Raw genomic sequence first — 5214 nt, forward strand, 5'->3', positions numbered from 1 at the left:
CTCTTTTTCTGTGCAATAACTGTATTTTTTTAAAAAGGGAGAAGTAAGTCAAACAAGAATAGAGTAACCTGAATTATAAGAAACACTTTCTTATTAGTAGTAGAGGCGGTGTTAAAGTGTTTCATCAGATATTTCTCATTATCATGTAAAAGTTGTACAACTCCAATTTTTAAGTTTTCCAATATTTTTCTACTGCAGCAAAGTAAAAGTCCTGTTCAGTGTCTTCTAACTGACACTGAATCAAATTGGATCCCAAGGTGACACAAAACACACTTTGGTGTCATCCCCTTCCACCCATCCTTATTTTATACACAAACAATGACCCCTGAGCTGCTTGTTAGAAGGGCTTTGAGAGTAGATATCGATGAAGTCACATACACATGTTCTTGTTTATTTAAGAACGATCCAATTTTGAGTTGTGGATGCCAGCTACTTCCAGTGAGCAGCATCAGTAAGTTTCCAGTGAAGATTTCCTAATTATCCATGAGTAATACTCATTGTAGGAAACAGAGTTATTTGTCACCCAGATTCTTAAGAAAAGACAGCCAAAGTGGTGAAATGGAAACAGATTTCCCTGCGGAGTCAATAATGCACCCTTTTCTGTCTTTTTCAGAGTGTGAACAGGAACCCTTCTGCTATTAGGACCCCATCTCTCAGCCCTCAGGCTCCTTTCCCAGCACAGCATCAGCACTAATTTTACAAAGATGGGAAACCAACGGCGTTCTGCATCAGTTCTCTCCTCTGCGACAGAGCGATTGGACACTCGGTGTAGCTGGCAGCGTTTCTACAGTGAGACAGCTCCACCCTGCAGGCTGTGTGGTGGGAGTCCCGTCTGTTATGTGGGAGCTCTGCCTCCAGGATACAACCCTGCCAGGAGAGAAGGGACGGGGGGATTTTACACACCATAGCTCTGCTGCCTACCTGCTAGCTGCCCATGTGAATTTGACCTCTTTCAAATTCTGGCTAATCAAAAGTGTGGAGCTTTTACCTGCATGTCTTTTTGTGCTTTTTTGCTTTGTGTATTTCGATAATTTCATTTTTTAAATATACCCACCGGCTAATCTGACAATCATTTGTGTCCAAATTGAGGGAGAGGAGAGAAGATAGGCCCATCCACATTAACTGAGGTGTTTGCACATTATGCCTGTGCCCTTCCCCAGTTTTATTCAGGCTGTGTGTGTGTGTGTGTGTGTGTGTGTGTGTGTGTGCTCTCTGCTAAAGCCTGCAGCGCTGCCAATCTCACTTGGGTGCAGCCACATTTGGGCCAGAGTGAGGCTGTGCAGACATACATCATGCAGAAACATCCTAAGAGGAAAATTCCACCCATTTACAAATCCGCTACTATTGGTCTGCAACGCTTGAATGATCATGGGCTTTTTTTTTCTCCCCACAATGAATTGCAGCAACCTTCAGAGAACGTACCTTAGCACTTTGAGAACAGTGAAAAGAGTCATATTGTAATAAAAATATGTTTTGAGTCCTATGCCAATATGAAATGTGGTTCCATTCCTACTCTGCAATAAATTTATACCTTTATTTCTGATATGGTTCATGTTTTAGATGGAAATATGGACAATGATGGATTCAAAGTCGACATCAAACTGGGTCTGTCTTGTCAAGGCGTTGGCAGACAAGTACAGTTGGCCAAACACTGTACATGGCTCCCAGAATAGAAATGAGGGTACCACCTGTTTCTGGTCACATGGTGCGTGTCCATGCATGTGAATTTCCTTATGGGCATGCTAACACCAGCGCCCCATCACATAATCTTTACACTTTTATTTACTCATTTTCATCAGAGATCTAAAGCGGCTTTTAGCAGGTGGGAAGCAGAATAATCCCATACGAGAAATAATGTGGACCAACACAGCATATACAGTAACCTGGAATCAGCTGAAACACTGATGAGCTCCCTTTGGGACTCTCCTCAACACGTTTGAAGCTACCTCCCTGTCATGCACAATGAAATTACCCAGCAATCCCCTGGAGAGTGATGCATTTCTGTTCTGTGGGGAGTATACATACATATAAAAACCGTGCAGATGAATTTATACTGTGATATACTGCACATTTTAATTCATATTCTACTATAAATCAAACTGAAAGCACACATGTGGAGATGACTACTGCATGAACTGGATTTTGTGTCTTTTCATCATTTCAAGGTTTTGATATAATTTTGATATAATTCTTCCCACTGAAAACACTTCGGAGGAGTAATTCTGTAGTTTCCAATGATAAACTCCCATCTGTGTGTTTGCAGAGTGAACACCCATCGCTATCTGTGATATCCAGCGCAGTTCAGGCCTGGGTCATGCACTGGTGCACACAATTCTTCCTGTGTTGGAGCATATTGGTGCACAAAATGAGGAGTGCGATTGGCATGCAGCTTCAAAAAAATAAAAAATAAAATAAAACTGAGGTGGCTGCTTGGATTCAGACAAAGTATTTCACATTCACTGAACAGGTCAACAGGAAGATTTGGTTTGGTTTGAGCTGGAGGTGTGTGCAGTGTAGGTCACTGGGTCTCTGCCCTGACTGCACGCTGCCCCACAGTTATCTCTGTCGATGTGCATTCAGTCACAGGAGCACTGACATTTACTGCTTAGGCAGATACAGAAGCCATTCACTTGTTTTAGTATGTGAGGGATTTCCTTGATTAGTCACCATGACTGGGAAATGAGGTCCAGATTGGATTTAAAAAGATTAAAAAAAGCAATAGACATTTCCTTTGTTATTGATTCTGAATGGCAGTTTATTTTCGTTAAAGTTTCTGACCGGTCCTTGTAAGAGGAAAAGTGAATTAAAAACACAAATACAACTTATAAGGGACACTTTAAATGACTTTAAGTGCACAGCCCTCTGTGACATCTCCATTGCTTTTGGGTTTAAGGCTTTAAAATTAAAACTTCAAAGTGTCTCTAAAATAAAATACATGTTGAACAGGGGATGTCAGAGATTAGTTTGACCTCTCGCAGTGCTTTTGCTAACTACCTCAGCGCTCTGCCTTGATCTCGGGCTGACCACAGCAGGGGGCTGCAGCCTGAAAGCGCTCCGGTTTCAGAACAAGGAGCGATGTTATTTCACACCATCTGGACCACTGCGTGACCTTTCATGACACATGGGAGTGCGTGCACACGCTTTCTCCTGTGCGTTAACACTTGTTTCTGGGTCTCCTCACACTGATGGTCGTTCCATAAAACACCAGCATGGAACTCATGTCGAAGACACCAATAATCCACAAAATTCTCAACACAGGAATGGAGGGGAAGGTGTGGGGGCCAGGCAGGGCGGATGGTCGCTTCCTCCATCCCTCCTCTCCTTCACGCTCACTCTCACTGTCTGCTCCTCTTTCTCTCTTCCTTGTCCGTCTCTCTCTCTCTCTCTCTCTCTCAATCCAACCAGTCGAGGCGGATGGCTGGCCTCCCTGAGTCCGGTTCTGCTCGGGGTTTCTGCCTCTGCCTTTGGTCCAGACCGGCTCTATGTGTAAAGCGCCTTGATGTGACATGGTCATGATTTGATTCATTTTGAGCTGATGATCTGGACAGAAGACGTGGAAATTTATGGACAGCGGGGCGACTCCGTGGCCCAGCAGTCAGGGCCTGTGCCATATGGGTGTGTCTGACACCTCGGATTTAAATCCCGACCAGGGCGGATTCTTTCCCTCCCCCTTCTCTCTCTGTTCCAAATCAAACACTGCCATTGTGTCGTTTGACATCAGGACACAAAGTTTGTCCTCCCTCCTCATCATTTTCAAGCTTTAAAATATGTTGATGGCCCCACCCTTTCCACCATGTAGTCAAGATGGCAACTGTGGATGCTCAACATTTTGAGCACTTTGCATGTTCATAAAATGAAGAGCAGGTTGCCATAACTGAACAAGACTTGGACTGTAACTCCGATACACTTCATCACAGGAGCATCACAGGAGAAATGACGAAGGATCTGGACGAACTGATGTGATGGCAGATCTAACTGCTGATGTTTGTTAATACTGCACCAAAAACTACCTTCTGGATTGAGACTTGGGGGATCTCACGAAGAGGCCGCAGCACTTATTAAATCCAACGATATGAAAGAGAGGAAGAGGAGGAGGGGACAGATGCCAGAGAACAAACCACACACTGGCAGCCTCCATTTAAAAAGGATCACACTGTCCAAAACCACAGATTCATATTAAAAACCGCACGTACTGCCACAAAAAACAAATACAGCAGAAATAATCTGACTGAATAACAACAATATAATCAATAACACCTTTCAGCAGCACACAACAGGAGGGAGGTCAAAATAACTGAGATTTATACATGACATCCAGCAGTGAGGTGTAAATACATTATTAATTGGATTGCTTCATTTCAGTAGGGAGGGTATTTTTGCCATCACTTACTGCAACCTCTTTTGATTTTTGTAAAATGACGTCCCTGTACTCTCCGAAATGATCCTGTTGTTTTCAATAATTGTTGTCTCCATGACATCAGAGTGAGCGCTTGGCTATATTTAAAGTGATATCTCTGTTTTTTTTGTAATAGTGAGATCACTCTGTTGTGAAATCACAGTGCCTGTGAACGCTGCTCTGGCTCTTTGCTAAATCAAATTTAATGTAACTGGAATGTGGTCGGGAACATTGTGAACATTTCTGAACAGACCTGGGAACTTTTCCAAAATTCCTTTTACCATTAAAATGCCTTGAGTAACACTCTTTCCAGAAATCCCCACTCAGCTCCTGCAGACCGAGAAGCATAAGAGCAGAGAAATAATTCAGCATTGAAGTGATCTGATAGTAACTTAACACTATAATATGTTAGCTCTCTGAATTAAATTGTTTAAAAATGATGGTTGCGGTCAGAGGCCCAGATATGATAAATATGATATTTTTCTCAAACCTTTGTTATTCTTAATATAATTAGATTAGGCATTGTAGTCATCTGACATCTGGATTTAAATTGTAGAGTAGAAGAGCCAAAGACTTACTGATTCATTTTCACTGCTTTATCTGTTATTTTGAGTGATTTTAATTTAAGGAGACCTCCGTGGATAATGTATGAGCTGGTAAAAACCTCCTGAACCTCCATGTTTTGACTGAGAGCCTCCTGTAAACTCTGTTGTGTCTGATCTACTTCTGTTCTAACCGGGGATGCTGTTTTGAACTCCGCTGTCAGTAATCATGAGTGACTTATTCGAGCTCAGACTTTCAGGGGAGTCTACAGTTTT

This window comes from Echeneis naucrates, chromosome 2 (genome assembly GCF_900963305.1).
Source record: "Echeneis naucrates chromosome 2, fEcheNa1.1, whole genome shotgun sequence".
NCBI classification, from domain to species: domain Eukaryota; kingdom Metazoa; phylum Chordata; class Actinopteri; order Carangiformes; family Echeneidae; genus Echeneis; species Echeneis naucrates.